The 18,634-nt window shown below is 40.4% G+C and overlaps 1 pseudogene; it reads right to left on the bottom strand.

Moving 5' to 3' along the window:
* Positions 1-3,701: 3,701 nt before the first annotated feature.
* Positions 3,702-18,634, bottom strand: part of LOC122731977 — a 31,903-nt pseudogene continuing 16,970 nt past the window's right edge.

Raw genomic sequence — 18,634 nt, 5'->3', positions numbered from 1 at the left:
GCTGTGCTAAGCATTTCACAAATATTATCTCATGGGATCCTCACACCAACTCTGTGAGATAGGTACTGTTATTAATCCCATTTTACAATTGAGGAAACTGAGGAAAATAGAGGTTAAGTCACTTGCTCGAGGTCATAAAGCTAGTAAATGTCCAAGGCTGGATTTGAACTCAGGTCTTCCTGACTCCAGGAGAGACACCAACTCTAGAGTCAGCATACCTGCTTTCAGATCCCAACTCTGGCAGTTGCTAATGGTATGAGCAAATCATTTAACCTTCTCAGATTTCAGTTACCTTCGCTGTCAAATGAGGGAATTGAACTCGACGACCTCTGATGTCCCTTCATGCGCTAAGTATTGTACCTATAATATTACAGGACAAGCCCAGCTAGCCAGGACTAAAATGTCAGGAGGCAGCAGGAGCAAAGCTGCCTGTGTCAGTTCCTGATTTGAACTAGGCCACTGGTTCTCTGACAACATGATGCCAGTGTGGTACATGGCCATTGATCATCTTCTTTGCTCAAAGGATCTCTGAAAGCAACCTTTATGAAATTCCTTCCATAAAGAATTCTGGAGGCATGGTAAGAAACAGTTTCATAGAGGGGTAACATCATAATACTCAATGAGGTTGTCTTTTGGAATTTATATAGTTAACCATTGGAAATCTTTGAAAGTTGGACTGAAAGGAATTGGACACAGATTGAGTGAGTTTTGATGAAGTGAAGAGGATTAGGAGAGGCCCACAGTGTTGTATGCTTCTTTGGAAAGAAAGGGAAGACCCAAGTAGGAGGGTGCTGCAGAGGACTTATAATCAGTGGGCAGAGCTATATCTAGGAGTTCTGATACCAGGGAGGGGCTCTACAAACGAAACTGCAGAAAACATGCCCAAAAATTAACTTCTCAAACTGTGGGGCATTCTTTTATGAGTGGAGATCCTAGGATAGCACAAAACCACTGCAAATGGGAGGGAGTACCAAGGGAAGAGGAATTAGGTGGTGAGGAACACCTCTCCCTATCAGTGGGAAGAAGGGGGAGAAGAAGGCATTTAGTAGCTTCCTATTTTTATTAATTAGTCTTGCTAATTAGGTGCTAAGCTCTTTTGTTTCTACTCTACAGAAGGCCTGAAATTGCTTCCAGGGTCCTATATATCCAGTGCTTTGGGGCAGAGTCTCAATTTACCACTGTTACCCACCACCCAGCTTGGGATGAGAGTGGAGGGTCAGTGAAACGAATATGAAGAAGGACCAAAGATAAAGTTCACCCGTTTTACAATTTTGTTGTTATTCACATCAGCCCTACTGGGGACCAAGAAGCTCTAATATTGAGCCCCCAGGCTTTCAGCTTCCAGACTTGGACTATTAAGACACATGCTTCAGTCACAGTTGTGCATAAGGCAGAACAGCCTGAGTACTGTCCAATTCATTTAGCATTACATCTCCTCCTGGGTACAAGGTGCAGTTAGTTTTGCCTTAAAATGGCCCTTTTACTTCAAAAGATTTGTGATCTTATCAGTGTGACTTTCCCCTCTCCCTGACAGATTGTAACCCTTGTTGTTGTTTAGTCATTCACTGGTGTCTGACTCTTCATGACCCCATAGAAGATCATCGATGCCAGGCCATTCTATCCTCTACTATCCCCTGTAGTCTGTCCAAATTCGTGTTTGCGGCTTCCATGACACTATCCATCCATCTTATCCTCTTCCTCCTTGCCTTCAACCTTTCCCAGTATGAGTCCTGTCTTCTCATTATGTGGCCAAAGTATTTAAACTTCAGCTTCAGTGTTTGATCTTCTGGCCAATAACCTGAATTAAATTCTTTAAGTATTGACTGAGTTGATCTCCTTGCTGTCCAAGGGACTCTCAAAAGTCTTCTCCAGTGCCACTTCTTGAAAGCATTGATTTTGTGGCACTCAGCTTTCCTTATAGTCCAACTCTCAGAGCTACACATTTCTACCAGAAAAACCATACCTTTGATTACATGGACCTTTGTCAGCAACATGATGTCTCTGCCTTTTGGTATGTTGTCCAGATTGTCATAGCTTTCCTTCTAAGGAGCAATTGTCTTTTAATTTCATGGCAGCAATCACCATCTGCATTGATCTTTGAGCCCAAGAATAAAAAATCTGACACTGACTCCATTTCTTCTCCCTCTATTTGCCAGAAGTAACAGGACCAATTGCCAAGATCCTTAAGATTCAAGCCAGCTTTTACACTCTCCTTTTTCACCCTCATCAAGAAGCTTCTTAATACCTCTTCACTTTCTGCCATTAGAGTGGTGTTGTCTGCACATCTGAAATTGGTGTTTCTGTCAGCAACCTTAATTCCAGCTTTTAATTCATTCAGCCTGCCATTTTGCATGAGGTACTATGCATATAAGTTAAATAAGGTGACAATATACAGCCTTGTCATATTCCTTTTCCAATCTTAAACAATTCAGTCGTTCCCTCTTTGGTTCTAAGTGGTGTCCCTGGTTAGTTCTTGGCCTGCATACAGGTTCCTCAGGAGACAAATAAGATGATCTGGTACTCTCATCTGTTGGAGGATTTGCCACATTTTGTTGTGATCCATATAATCAAAGGCTTTATTGGGGTTTTTTTGTTTTATTTTGTTTTTGTGGAACTCCCTTGCTTTATCCATAATTCAGTGAATGTTGGCAATTTGGTTTCTAGTTCTTCTGCTTTTTTGAAAACCAACCGGCTCTTCTAGTAATTCTCAGTTCACATGTTGCTAAAAGCCTAGCTTGCAGTACCTCTTTTTTTTAAAGTGGGGCAATGAGGGTTAAGTGACTTGCCCAGGGTCACACAGCTAGTAAGTGTCAAGTGTCTGAGGCTGGATTTGAACTCGGGTCCTTCAGAATCCAGGGCCAGTGCTTTATCCACTGCACCACCTAGCTGCCCCGCTACCTTGCAGTATCTTAAGCATAATCTTGCTGTTGTGTGAAATGAGCATAATTGTTGGGTAATTTGAACATTCTTTGGCATTTTTATTCTCTAGCATTGAGTTGTAAACTGATTTTTTCCAATCCAGTGGCTACTGTTGTGTTTTCCAAATTTGTTGGCATATTGAGTGCAGCATTTTAACAGCATCATCTTTTAAGATTTTAAATAGCTCTGCTTGAAATCCATCACCTCCATTAGTTTTATTGTTAGCAGTGCTTCCTAATGCACACTTGACTTCATTCTCCAGGATGTCTGGCTCTAGATCAGTAACTACACCATTGTGGTTATCAGTGATGCTAAGGTCTTTCTTATGGAGTTCTTTTGTGTATTCTTGCCACCTCTTCTTAATCTCTTCTGGTTCTGTTAAATCTCTACCATTTTTGTCTTTTATCATGCCCATTTTTGCATGAAACTTTCCCTTGATATCTCTAATTGTTTTGAATAGATCTACTATCTTTTCCCATTCTTTTGTTTTCTTCTATTTATTTGTATTGCTCATTAAAGAAAACCTCATCTCTCTTTGCTATTCTCTGGAATTCTGTATTCAGTAGGGGTATATCTTTCCTTTTCTCCTTTACCTTTCACTTTCCTTCTTTCTTCAGCTATTTGTAAAGCCTAATCAGACATCCATTTTGCTTTCTTGCCCTTCTTTTTCTTTGCAGTGTTTTTTGTTGATGTTTTCTATACAGTATTGTGGACCTCTGTCCATAGTTCTTCAGGTACTCTAGAAGATCTAATCACTTAAATCCATTTATTACCTCCACTTCTTATTCATAAGGGATGCTATTTAGTTCATAACTATAAGGTCTAATGTTTTTCCCTGCTTTCTTCAATTTAAGTTTAAATTTTACAATAACAAGCTCATAATTTGAGCTCCAGGTCCCATTTTAGCTGACTGTATAGAGTGTCTTGACCTTTGGCTGCAAAATATATAATCAATCTGATTTCAGTATTGGCCATCTGGCGATATCCACCTGTAGAAGCACCTTTTGGTTTGTTGAAAAAGAGTGTTATGCCCAGTGAGTTATCTTGACAAAATTCTATTAGTTTATACTCTGCTCCATTTTGTACACCAAGACAAAATGCTTGTTATTACAATTATCTTCTGATTTCCTACTTTAGCATTCCAATCCTCTATGATGAATGCAATGTCTTTTTTGTTGTTATTTCTCGAAGATGTTTGTAAGTCTTCATAGAACTGATCAACATTGGCCTCTTCAGCATCAGTGGTTGGAACATAGACTTGTATTATTGTAATGCTGAATGGTTTGGCTTGGATTCCAACAGATATCATAATGTCATTTTTTAGATTATTCCCCATTACTGATTTTCTCACCCTCTTATGAAGGCTACTCCATTTCTTCAAAGAGATTCTTGCTCACAGTAGTATATGTAGTGGTCATCTGAATTAAACCCTTAGTAGATAGTTTTTCCTCAACAAGGAGAAGTGCTTAGAGATACCTTTAGTTAATGATGATGGTGATGATGATAAAACAGGGATAGAGATTAAACCCATAAATCCATTGTCATAAAGAACTCCTGAATGAAGACACTCCCCCCACAAATTCAGGTCATACTTCTGCAACTTATAGTATTGGAAAGTTGCCTAGAGCACTAGGATATTGCATGATTTGCTGAGGGTCACACAGCCAGTTGGGGTAAGAGGCAAGATTTGAACTCAGTTCTTGGCTTCAAGGCCACATCTCTCTCCAACAGGAAAATAATAGTGATAATGACTAATAATCATTGTGGTTGTAATGGAATATTATAAGACTGCAAGAAATGATAAACATGATGAATATAGAGGAACAGGGAAAGAGTTAGATGAACAAAGTGGTAGAAATAGAATTGCTCTACAAAATGACAACAATGTAAGTAGAACAATCAGCACAAAATAAGTAAAACAAAATATGTGTTGTGAATTTATAAAGAAAAGGTGTGGCTCCAAAGAAGTGAGATGATAAAAGAAAACCTCTACCCCCCATCTCCTTTGTAGAAGGAGGGGGCTCATGGGTATGGAACATTAAGTGTATTGTCAGTTTTTTTTCAATGAGTTGATTGACTTTGCTGATTTATTTTCTTTTCTTCCTTTTATTTCTTAAAAAAATTATAATTGAGAATCCTTTGTGATGGGTATGGGGATAGGGAAAGATACAGGGGAAAATTCATGCCATGTAGAAATAAAAGGTATTGACAAAATTTATTTTAAAAATAACAATTAACTGGTGGCCACCCATATGGTGACGAGTGCCTTCACACTTAGCTGAGCTGGTGCTGGGATAACACATAGTCTGTCAGCACCAAGTCATAATGCTAAGCACGTCAAGCCTGGCAGGATCTACCACAGTTTGTACTCATCTGAAGCTGTCTCTGAGAATACAGGGGGCCTTCCATGTACAATGATACACTGGAGGAGAACTTTAGCAGAGAAAGATTCATAACACATATATTCAATTAAAATCAGGCAGTTATTATGTAAACCTGTGCTTTGGTCTGACTCACTCATCTATGACTACATCTCAGGCTTAGGGAGATAATTAATTACCCAGTAGACCTATGGGTTTATTGTATAATTCCTAACTGCACTATACTCTCATTCTCCCACCTCCCCACTTTTGTGGTCTCTTCCTCCTCAAGAAGGTGGGGAAGAAGAATACATGTTGAGTGATTTTCCTCCCAGGATACCATTTCCCATGGCCCCATTGTGGGCCAATGCAAAATGGCATTAAAGGGAATTTGGGTTGAGTAGTTGCCATGCTCAATCTCCCCTTGCTCCCCCTGAGTTGCTTTTGGCAATGTAGTCCATTGGTATTTGCTGTTATGCTCTTCCAAGCAGACCAAGTGCCTTTTACTGTCTTAATTGGCAACTTATGAAATTGAAAGTTTCTTCCTGGAGGCAGATGTCACATGGAACAATGGTTTTAAAGGGGGCTTAAGTATCTTAGCCAGGGAACCATTTATTAGATCCCAACCCTCTCATACAGAGCTCTAACCTTTAAGGTTGGCATTTGTTTTGGATTAGTTGGGTAGGAGAGTGTCCAACTAAGGAAAGAACCAGCTCTCAGTGCTCCCTGAGCCTGATGCCATGGTGAAGAACATATGGTTCTTCTTACACTCAAATAGCATTGCCCAGTGGCATCTTGGAAAAAGGAACCATAAACCAGGACACATGGCACTAAACATTTTGATACTTTTATGTAGAATAGAGATAATACTACCCACCTCTTGACATTGTTTCAGGGATCTGTGATGTGATATGTAAAGCATGTTGTGAAATGTTAAAGTAATATATAAATACCAGCTACTAGCTATCATCAGCATTATTGGATGTAAGAAGGTGTGTGCCCCCATGATTTCTTTGGAAACTACATCTCCCAGAAACCTCTGTGGAACTCAGAAGCTTTCAGCACACCCAGTTTGAAAAGAAGAGGGGAGTCTCAATGTGGATGAGATGAATGTTGAAGTCTGGGTCACAGAGACAGGGAGAGAGAAGAGATGAAAATCTGCATCCCAAGTAGAAGTGTTAGCCAGAGGCTTTCCTCTCAGATGGGTCTAGCTCATGCATTATTATTATTAGTGCTTAGCAGCAGAACATATGCCTCTCTTAAGAAATCAGCATGGGTTGGTGTAGCCCAAAGCATGTAAGTACTCTTCCATAAAATTGTATCTTTCCTATGTGCCAAATTGTCTCAGGGTGATCACATAAGTATGGCTTTCCATGCACAGGCTGGGATTAAAGCAGAACACATTTCTTCCTGAGATGATTTTCATTCCAAATGGATCTTGGAAGGAAGACAAGACACAATCAATATCCAGTCACCAGCATAATCCAAGAAAAGAGGGAAGAGAAGGAAGAAAAAACAAAGTGACTCCCCCCCCAAAAAAAACAAAAACTAAAACAAATTAAAAAAAACCCTAGTGTTCCTGTTGCATCTCCTTTAAAGCTTGCTTGCTCTCTAACCTAGGAGGCCAACATCATAAAGGCCATGATTGGAAGGTCAAAGGCCTATTTTACCATGATGAAATAGTCTCATGGTGGTCCATTTGGAAAACATGAGTGTGGGGCTATAGATCCTGGGGAAAGAATCGTAATCAGAGCAACATAATGGGACAGCACCTCAGAAGCCATCTAGTTCAACCTTTGCCCTTATAAGAAGGAAGCCTTCTACAACATGTCAGAGTGGACAGCTAACCTTGGTTAATTGCAAGAGAACTATTACACTCCATTGGCCCACAATGGCATAAAAGGTGGGGAAAAAACAGTTAAGATACTGAGATATCAGGGATTTCACCTTTACTCAGAACCTCTGGCTCCTCAGCGCCATTTTGAGGGGAGAGAACCATTGAGGATGTTGGGAAGAGGCTTCATAGTAAAGAACAGGCTGATGACACTCAAATGGCACAGATAAGTCTTTGTTCCAAATTTCATATTAATCCCCCAATGCCTTCATTTTTAAGTTTCAATTTGAAGAACATAGCCTTCAGAGGCAGAAGACCTGTCACATGCCTTTACCTATGCAACCCTAGCTGGGACTCTCTATTTCTTTGTTTGTAAAATTAGGGGTACCTATAATTCCTTTCAGCTTTAACATCCTATGATTTTATGAATCATATAGCAAATGGTTGTTCCAAGTCTGTTTTTAAAATTCCATTTATTTATTTATTTTTGTGGGGCAATGGGGGTTAAGTGACTTGCCCAGGGTCACACTAGCTAGTAAGTGTCAAGTATCTGAGGCTGGATTTGAACTCGGGTCCTCCTGAATCCAGGACTAGTGCTTTATCTACTGCACCACCTAGCTGCCTGTTTCATGTCTATTGTGAGCAAGGCACAGCCTATACTGTGTACTGAGGGAGACACAAAACTCATTTGAACCCTCCTTAATCCTATGAAAACACAGCAGAGAATATCAAGTTTAAAGACCTTATCAAATTTCTTAAACTTCAGGTATTTTTCACTAAAAATCAATCTAACCTTTGTCTTTTTCCTTGTTTCTCTTTCCTTTTATAAATTCTCTCATCTTTTGCCCCCCTCTCTCCTCCCAGTTCTCTATCTTTGAAAAGGGATCTTTTATTCCTTGACATATTTAACCTCCTAACCAATCGCCTCCTTTTTTTATTCTACTGGAAAATGCTTGACTTGCTGGCAAAGATTTACAAGGTAGAAAGCTTTGATTTTTAGCATATTGGATGCAGTAAACGTTGATTGGGAAGTAAGGGGCTAGCCAAATATCTTGGAGATTGCCCCCCCCCATTCTCCAGACATTTCTACCTATCTCTTTAAAGCCAAAGCTCTTCTCATTTGAAGAAAAGAAAAGAAAGTAAGCATTATAAATACATCAGGAAACAATGGCTTTGCAAGTAGAGTTATAGGTTTCACTGCAAATGTTTGGGAAAGGGCAGAAAGCAAAGCTCAACACCTTGAGCCTCTTCTGATGCCTCTGTGACAATCCTCCCGGTACCCTCTTAGTCTTTCTACTCTTCCCTTTGTCCAGACTTGCTCTCCCTGAAGGATTTGAAATGAATCATGTCTACTTTAGTGTGCACTTTAAGCCAGTTAATTACCTCTCCTGGAGTGAAAGTGAGGAACACTATATTTTAAACCTCAAACCTCAGTCGATGGTTGTGCTTACCTATGGAGGTATGTTATTCAGAAGTGAGTAAACAGGGGAGAAAGAAGAGAGTTGGGAAATGGACCTTCTGGTGATAGCTGGAATCAGACTAAATAGGAGACTACTTATGGCATCCATTTTGTAAGATCAGCCCTGGACATATCAAAGAAAGTGTGTGCCCTCCCACGCTGCATTGAGCCTCTACCCTGTGGCAGTGATAACCTGGAACCTCTTTGGAAGACTGGCTCTTGGTGAATGCTGTCTGGCAGCTGGGCCTGCTGGGTTTCTGCCTCCTCTCAGAACCGTTAGCTCTTGAGACAGCTTGCTCTTATTTAGGCTCCTAGAACAGGAGCCAGAAGTGTTTGAAACTTTATAAGACCATGTGGGTTCTATTTCTACAGTGGCTTGTCATCTTCCCCATTTCATTGTCTTATTTGAATAAAGCACTTGACATGGTTTCCATTCTCACTCCTGGCATCCTGGACAAAGGTACGGCAGTTGCTTTCCTTTCAATGTCAAGGAAAAGGGAGCCCCAACACAGAACCTGGGGCGTGGCCACATCTGGAGTATTGTGTTCACTTCTGGGAAACACATTTTAGGAAAGACACTGACAAACTAGTTCGTCTACTAGAGGTCTAGGATGATGAAAGGCTCATATCATGTGAGGATCCAGGGAAAGGCCTGGAGATGTTTAGCCCAGAGAAGAGAAGACTCTGTTGGGATAAATTATAGTCAACTGCAAGTATTTAAAGGGCTTACATGTGGAAGAGGGATTGGATTTGTCCTGCATAGCCCTGAGGTCAGAATGAGAAGCAATGAGTGGAAAGTGCAGAAAGACTCAAGGTAAAACAAAACAAAACAAAACAAAACAGAAAACCAAACACATTTTCATTCAATTAGAGCTGCCTCAAGGTACAGTAGGCCACCTTTAAAGATGACAGGTTTTCTGTCCCTGAGAGCTTGTGAGCAAAGGCTGAATGATGACTTGTTGGAGAGGTTCTAAAGGGGATTATTGGTTAGGTCTGGGGGGGAAGTAGCTGACCTCTGAGGTCCTTTCCAATTCTCAGATTCTGTGATACTGGAACAGACATGGATAGGCTGAGAAAAGGGACCCAAGGACCCTGAATGTGGGAAACAGTCAGTCAATTGACATTTATTAAGCACCTACTATGTGTCAGGCACTGTGCTAAGCACTGAAAAAAGAAAGAAGATGGAAGATACAAAAGCCAAACATAGAGACTCCTGGAGTAAAATTGTGAAGTAGGAAGACTTTATCTTTTGTATTAATAGGTACCTTTTGAGGCAGCTAGTTGGTACAGTTGATGGGACATTTGCCTGGAATCTGAAAGACCTGAGGTCAAATCTGGTTTCAGACATTTAGTAGCTGTGTGACCCTGGACAAATCACTTAACCTCCATTTGCTTCAACTATAAATTGGGATTCATAATAGCACCAACCTCCCAGGATTACTGTGAGAATCAAATGAGATAATATTTGTAAAGTGCTTAGCACAATGCCTGACACATGATAGGTACTTAATAAATTCTTATTCCTTTCTCCTTTCCAACTCCAGATCTGTTGCCCCCAGATCACTCGTTTTTCCTTCCCTAAGGTACATCCCAGTCGGTTTTTTATCCCAATCTATATAGGCCTCCTCATCATAATTTCACTCAGGGATAATACACTGGACCTGAGCCATGTCCCATACCCTTTCAACCCTCCTAGACTGTGAGAAGTCAGTCCTAGAGTCACACGATCTCATAGTGGAAGGAAGGAAGGAAGGAAGGAAGGAAGGAAGGAAGGAAGGAAGGAAGGAAGGAAGGAAGGAAGGAAGGAAGGAAGGAAGGAAGGAAGGAAGGAAGGAAGGAAGGAAGGAAGGAAAGTGTTTATTAAGCACTGACCCTGTGCAAAAGCACTGAACTCAGCCCTGCTCTCAGGGAACAACTCACAATCTAGTGGGGGAGAAAATATCCATGGAAGGTTTCAGCTGCAGGCCAGATGGAAAGATCCTGTGGTCCTGAGGATTCAGTAGCAAAATCAATGATGTTTCCATTGTTTAATGTCATTTCCACTTATAAAATCATGTTAGGGCAGCTAGATGGCGCAGAGGTAAAGCATCGGCCCTGGATTCAGGAGTACCTGAGTTCAAGTCCGGCCTCAGACACTTGACACTTACTAGCTGTATGACCCTGGGCAAGTCACTTAACCCTCATTGCCCAGAAAAAAAAGAAAATCACATCAGTTTCCGATGTTGAACAATTTGCTGGTGCCAAGGACTCTTGTGGCCAGGATATTCTTTTCTTAGTCCTCAGTAGCTGTGGCTGTAGCAACTGTGGGAGAAGTCACCATGCTGCATCTACATAGGGGTTTGCTTCCCAGGACAATGGCTGACGGGACTGGAAATGTGGCTATTTCCAAGGTTTGGGGATCCCAAGTCCTAGTTGCCTCCATTAAGATCTGAGGAGAAACCCTACTATTTCTATTGTTTTTGTCGTTGTTGTTTTCCTTTTTTGAGGTTTTTCCCTTTTGCTCTGATTCTTCTTTCACAGCACAACTAATACAGAAATACGTTTAACATGATTGTACATATATAACCTATATCAGATTACTTGCCGCTTGGGGAAGGGAGAGGGAGGGGAAGGAGGGAGAAAAATTGGAAACTGGAAATCTTATAAAAACAAATATTGAAAACGATCTCTAAATATAACTGGAAAATAATAAAATATTTATATGGAAAAAAAAGATTTGAGGAGAGATGGTGGTCAAGGCGATGATGGGGAATTGACTTGCTTGATCTGTGCTACCTCCTGTCTCTCCCCCAAGTTGCCTTGCTACTTATTAAGATGCACGCTGCCTTAAGGAATAGAGAGCCAGGGGGCAGCTAGGTGGCACAGTGGATAAAGCACCGGCCCTGGAGTCAGGAGGACCTGAGTTCAAATCCAGCCTCAGACACTTAACACTTACTAGCTGTGTGACCCTAGGCAAGTCACTTAATCCCAATTGCCTCACCAAAAAAAAAAAAAAAAAAAAGAATAGAGAGCCAGCCTTTGAGACAGAAGGATCTGAGTCCAAGTCCCATCTCTCCCACATACTCACTTTATGGCCACAGGCAAATGAATTCATCTCACAGAACCCCCAGACAACTATCTAAAACATTACATTGCAAACTCCTTGCTGATATGCATTGGCAGAGGGAGTTTCCATGCTGGAAGTTTCCTATACCAATGAAATCACAGGACAGGAACTTCCTCACCACCAAAATATAAATCCACTGGAGAAGTGTTTACTATATTCACAAGGCTCAAAGGGCCTTGACTTAAAGCCCAGTTATTTTCTTTACTCATGTGAATGAGTGGGTTACTTTCCCTCTAGGCCTCAGTTTTCTTATTTGAAAAATAAGAATCAAATACTGGATCCAACTCAAAAAAAAATACAAAAGCCAATCGTTAAATTTTCAGTGCAAGCATTTGCATCTCAGAAATTGGCAAAATCTTCAAATCAGGGTTTATTTTATTGGTTTGTACATTGTCTAGGCTTAAAATTATGGGAAAAAAGTTAATGAAGATTAAACTTAAAAGTGTGTCTTGGGACAGCTAGGTGGCGCAGTGGATAAAGCACCAGCCCTGGAGTCAGGAAGATCTGAATTCAAATCTGACCTCAGACACTTGACACTTACTAGCTATGTGACCCTGGGCAAGTCACTTAACCCTCATTGCCCCCTCCCAAAGTGTGACTTGCCTAAATTGGTTTTCTTTGGACTGCTAGTTATTATATATTTGCCAGCACACCATTCATATCACTATGATAGTTAGTCAAGAAATAATATATTCTCTACCTTACAGGAGGCTGCATTGTTGTCAGTGAATTAAACAGGTACACGAATAAACATACAATTAACTAGAATGTGATAAGTGGGTAGGCGAGGTCATGCAGAGAGGGATGGGAGCTTGAGGAGAGGAAGACTGACTTCTACCTTTAAACATCACAGAAGCTTCTATTCTATCAGGAGGTGGCCCCCAAGCTGGATCTTGAAGGAAGGATGTCAAAAGATGGAGATGAGACTCTAAAAGGAGTTCACTCTCGGAGTTGTTATTCAGTTGTGTCCAAATCTTTGTGACTCTATATGGGGTTTTCTTGGCAAAGATACCAGAATGGTTTGCCATTTCCTAATCCAGAACATTTTACAGATGAGAAAACGGAGGCCAAGAGGATTAAATGATTTTCCCAGGGTCACACAGCAAGTAAGTGTCTGAGGCCAGATTTGAACTCAGGAGGGTGAATCTTCCTGATTCCAAGACCAGTGCTCTATCCACTGTGCCCCCTAGCTACCCCTCTACTCCCTAAAAGGGTTTTCAAATGTAAGGGGGTAAGGAGAGAATAAGGCAAGATTTAGGAATAGCTAGTAGTCCATTTTCACTAGATATAGCATATGGGAGGCAGAGGGATATAAATTAAAGCTTAATCATAGGTTCATTGATCCAGCACTGGAAGGGACTACAGAGACCATCTATACCAACCCCCTCATTAAACAAAAGGAGAAACTGAGCCCCAAATAAGTGAAATGACTTGTCTTTGATCACATGGTACGTAAGGAGAAGATTGGGGATTCCAATTCCCATGGTATATCTACTGTATTGTGCTACCTTTCTAATCTGGGGTGTGATTTTAGAGTCTTAAATGCTGAGATAAGCAATTTACATTGTATCATGTTGGTAATGGGGAGCCAGTAAAAGTGAGTAGGGTCCATGAGGAAGATTACTTTTTTTTTTGTAGGGCAATGAGGATTAAGTGACTTGCCCAAGGTCACACAGCTAGTCAGTGTCAAGTGTCTGCGGCCGGATTTGAACTCAGGTCCTCCTGAATTCAGGGCCTGTGCTTTATCCACTGCACCACCTAGCTGCTCCCAGGAAGATTACTTTTGCAGAATTGTGAATGGTCTATTGGAGAAGAGATCAACAGTAAGCTAACCAATGAGGAAGCTGTTATAATAATGTAGATATCAAGAGTTGTGAGCCTAACCCACAGTAATGAATGTTTGTGTAACTTTTAGTTACATAATGTGAGATACAAGATACAAAAGACGTTACAAGACACATACAAGAGATGGTACAGAGGCAGAATTGATAGCACCTCTGAGATGATTGAATATGTGAGAGTGAGAGAAAGGGAAAAGTTGAAAATAACTAGGATCTCAAGCCTAGGAAACTAAGAGATTCTGGTGGTTATAGTAGCATAGTGGTGGGAATGATGTGTTCACTTGGGACCTATTTGGTTTGAAGTGTGGGTAGAACATCGACTAGGAGATTGAATGTTCAGCAAACAACTGGACACATGGGAGGTTAAGGTACCAATCTGGGAGTGGTCCTCTTAATTGAAATCATGGAACTAGATAGCATCACCAGGTAAGGAAGCTTAATAAAGGAGGAGACACAGGAAGAAAAAGGAGGAAAAGAGGAAAGAGAGAGACAGAGAGATAGAGACAGAGAGATGATAGGTAGGCAGATTGATAGCTAGAGAGAGAGATTCAGAGAGATATGATAGGTAGACAGATTGATAGAGAGAGAGATTGAGAGAGAAAGATATGGATGGATAGACAGATAGAGATAGACAGTCAGACAAACTGACTGACTGACTGACTGACTTTGTGCCAGGCATTGTGCTAAGAGCTGGGAATTCAAATATAAATGATCAAAACAGTCCCTGCCTTCGAGGAGCTTACATTCATAAAGGGGTGCTGGAAAGTAAGAGTGAGGGAGAGGATACCCAGAGGAGAAAAAGTGCAGAGTGGGGAGGAAATAAGGTAAAATGTGGAAGAAAGCAAATGAAGAACTTCTTAAGGAGGTTTAGGAAAGAACCTTGAAGAGTGTATGAATTTAGGAAGTGGGAGGAAGAAGGATGGATGAAGGAGTCCAAAAAAGTGACATCAGAAAGGTAGGAGGAAAAGCAGAATAAAATTGGGTTTCTGAACCAATAGCTGGCAGAAGTGTGAAGCCCACCCCTAATACCTTGGTTGAGTATATCTACCTATCTCATAGGGATGTAGTAAGGAAAATACCTTTGTAAACCTCAAAGCTGGGGGCAGCTAGGTAGCACAGCGGATAAAGCATCAGCCCTGGATTCAGGAAGACCTGAGTTCAAATCTGGCCTCAGACACTTGACACTTACTAGCTGTGTGACCCTGGGGAAGTCACTTAACCCTGTTGCCCAGCAAAACAAAAACAAAACAAAACAAAACAAAATAATATACACAGTTAAACCTCAAAGCTTAAAGCACTCTATAAATAAATGTGTTGTTGTCATTAATATTATAGTATAGTATGGTACAGTATAGAATAGTATAGTATATTACGGTGATATTGAATAGCTTTATTATTGGATAGCTTTACCTCCTTTTAACTTCTATCCAGTTGTCTTAATCAGATAAACTAATTTGAACTCAGGTGCTAATATCTCTTCTTAGAAAACAGTTACATTTTATTAGGGGCCTTAAATGCTCCCACCTAAAGCAATGAGTAATTGGGGTGAAATTTCCCACCTTAATATAAGACCAATATTGAAGAAGCAGCCTAGAGTAGTGGAAAGGCTGCTGGATTTGGGATCAGGTGACAGAAAGTTCACATCTTGTCTCTAGCATGTGACCTTTATGGCCCTGATCAAGTTACTTAATGTGCTTGGACCTCAGTTTCCCAATATGTAAAATAAGGAGGTTGGGATAGAGACCCTCTACATCTCTGACAAGAGCTAATCATCATTACTTGCACTCTTGTTCTACAAAGTTGAAAAGTGCCCTAAAACAAATCTTCCTTAGTTTGTAACTAAAGTCACTGAAAAGCATTTAAATTAGTGCCTGCTGATTAGACCCTGTAGACTTGGGTCTACACAGAGAATATAGCATTAACACACCCAAATCACCTTTAAATGGCACATGCAAATTTCAGAATGGGAATCTACTGAATATTTAGCACACACTTTCCTTGAATATTTAGATGGTGAGCCCCCAGGGGAGTACCTGCAACTGACTTGACTTGGTCTCCTCAAATCACAAATGTGTTCCTGGTTTTTCTGTAACAATAATAATACTGTAATTTTTGAGATCTGTTCCCTAGGTGACACATAACAGTTTTTAATTACTGTGAAACAATCCATAGAGCCAGCTGGGATAGAAGGCTTAGGTTGCTTTCAAACACTGGCTCTGCCATCCCTTTTGGATTTCATGATTTGTCCCTTTAATTATCTTTATCGTGCCTTTTGACATTTGACCCCCAAAGAAAGAAGAGAAATATGAATGGGAAGGAGAAACAGGATCAGGACACCTCATTTTCTTTTACTCATAGACACTATGATTATTTGTTTCAAAATGCGCATTTATTCTCTTTAATTGATGGATTTCTTGTGCAATACAACTCAATTCAATTCAACCCCCATTCATTAATATCCCATGTTTATGTAGCACTTTTAACTTTTCCAAATGCTTAACCAACATCATCTCATTTGATCCTCACAATGAACATGTGAGGCAGGATTGGATATTACTATCTCCACTTTATTTTGCAAAAGAGGAAATAGTCCAGAGAATTTAAGTCACTTGCCCAAGGTTCACACCCTTACACATCAGATGTCCAATTTGAACCTAGGTATTCCTGACTCCAAGCTCAGACCACGCTAACTCTTGTTGTCTCTCTGTTTGTTAAACAACTGCTATGGTGCAGAAGTGGGAAATAAAGTAGCAGTAAAACTGACAAGTTTTAAGAAGAGTTTGTCTATGGGTATTTAAGGGAGAAGGGAAGAGACAAGGACAAGTTCTGAGGTTATGAACTGAATGACTAGAAGAATAATGGGCTTCTCAATAGAAATTAGAGAGTTTGTATGAGGAATGGGTTAGCAGTGGACTTGTGGGGAGAAGGTAATGAATTTCCCTTTGGACACACTGAGTTTGGTGTGCCAGTGAAATCTTCGGTGTAGATGACAATTAGGAGGACTGCCGGTCCTCTAAGATGTTAATGAGTTGTCCCCATACAATATAACCTCTCTGCTCATTGTGGCGAGTCTGCACAACTTTTTAAAGTTTTTAACATACAATTTTGAAATTCTTTTCTACCAGTCAAACTCATATATACAAAAGAGACAAGGAAGTGCCAGAGTGCCGAGTGGACTGAAAAATGTTGGCGATTTGAATAATGATTATCTCGAGATGATTCTCTTATATTCATGACTTTATTTTTCGATGAATTCTTTTCAAAGGCCATGGACTGTCACTTCATGACAACCCTGACAAATGGGAGCATGTCCAAAAGGCAATTAGGAGATCGAGGTGACCCATAAGTACTGCTTGAAGGAAGTATGTGTGTTTAGTCTGGGTGAGACTTGGGGTGCCATGATAGTTATCTTCAAATGTCTGAAGGCTTGTCATGTGAACCAGGCATTATTAGACTTATTCGGCTTGCTTCTAAAGGGGAGAACAGGGAGTAATGGATGGAAATGAGACAGAGAGACATGGTTCAGCTCAACTGAAGGAAGAATTTTCTAATAGCTAAAGCAGTCTAAAAATGAAATGGAAGACTTTTACAGGTAATGAGTTCTTTGTTATTAGAAGGGTTCAAGGGGCAGCTAGGTGGTGCAGTAGATAGAGCACTGGCCCTGGAATCAGGAGTACCTGAGTTCAAATCCGGCCTCAGACACATAACATGTACTAGCTGTGTGACCCTGGACAAGTCACTTAACCCCAATTGCCTCACTTAAAAAAATTTTTTTTTTAAAAAAGAAAGGTTCAAGAAGATATATGACTACTTGCCAGAGAATACACCTATTGGACAGTTGTGAACTGTCTAATTTTCAGCTTCTAGAATTCCTTTCACCCAAATTTTGTTTTCCTCCTACAACTTCTGGTTTTCACCGATCCCAGTGCTCTCTATCTCCTGAGGTATATGGCCTTTTCAAACTTGAAATGGCAACATTAAAAAGCAAAATAAAAACAAAAGCTTTTAAAAATTAGAGTTGAGAATAAAATGGAGACAGTGCAATATGGAGGCAAACACAACTGAAATTGGAATAGAGAGACCTGTGTTCTAGTACTACCATTAACTTGCTCAGCGACCTTGAACAACTTCCTTTACCCTTCCTTCTCTTCTGTAAAGTGAAGAGGTTGGATGAGATGACCTGCAAAGTCCCTTCCTGCTCTACCCATCTGTAAGTCTAGGCACTCTCAACTGAGCAAGTAACATTTAAACTCAGTATGTGCTTAGTCTATCCTCTGACTAAAATCATACAATCCATTATTCATTCTAATCTTTAAAACAGCATATAGTCCGTGTTTAAACATTTAAGCACTTGAAGAATAGGATGATGTCTGTATAAAATCAAAATGATGGATTGTCAAAGGGGCACATTTTGACTTGGTATAAAGAAAACTCCTTAAGAATTAGAACTATGTGGAAATGGTATTCCTTCACAGGAAAGGAGTTTGCCCCATGAGAACAGTTCCAAAAAAGGTTAGATGACTATTTGCTGGGATTCTCCTAACAGAGATTCCTGTTTATGTCTGGATCTGACTGCATGATCTATCAGGTTCCTTCCAATCCTTGGATTTAGTGACTGGGAGGTATGATAATATGGTTGGGGGAGGGTGGGAACACTGGATTTGAAAAAGGACCTGAGTATGATTCCTAGTTTAGCTATTTACTGCCAGGGTGACCTTGGGTAAGTCACTTTGGACAAATCATTTTACCTCTTTGGGCCTCAGTTTCTTTATCTGTAAAAAGGGGAAGTTAGGTTATAAGACCTACAGGCTCCCTTTCACCTCTAAATACAATGTACTTTTTCCCCCCAAAGCTTCCAAGACAGGAAAATAATTTCACACACTCAAAACTCAGTGTAAAACTTACCCTTCCAAAAAGCCATTTGCAATTAAAGTAGCTTATCCCATTGCTCTTTGGACCCCAGGGCTTGAATTACACTATCCTTTTCTTGTTTGCACAAGACTCAGTACCTGATCTTCAGTCTTACTTCTTGCCAGCTACACCATGGACTCCTCAAGGGCAGGAATGCTCCCTTCTACCTTGACTTCTTTATCACATTACACACACACACACACA

The sequence above is a fragment of the Dromiciops gliroides genome, chromosome 6 (assembly GCF_019393635.1).
Source record: "Dromiciops gliroides isolate mDroGli1 chromosome 6, mDroGli1.pri, whole genome shotgun sequence".
Classification (NCBI taxonomy): domain Eukaryota; kingdom Metazoa; phylum Chordata; class Mammalia; order Microbiotheria; family Microbiotheriidae; genus Dromiciops; species Dromiciops gliroides.
This window is presented reverse-complemented; position numbering and strand designations above follow the sequence as displayed.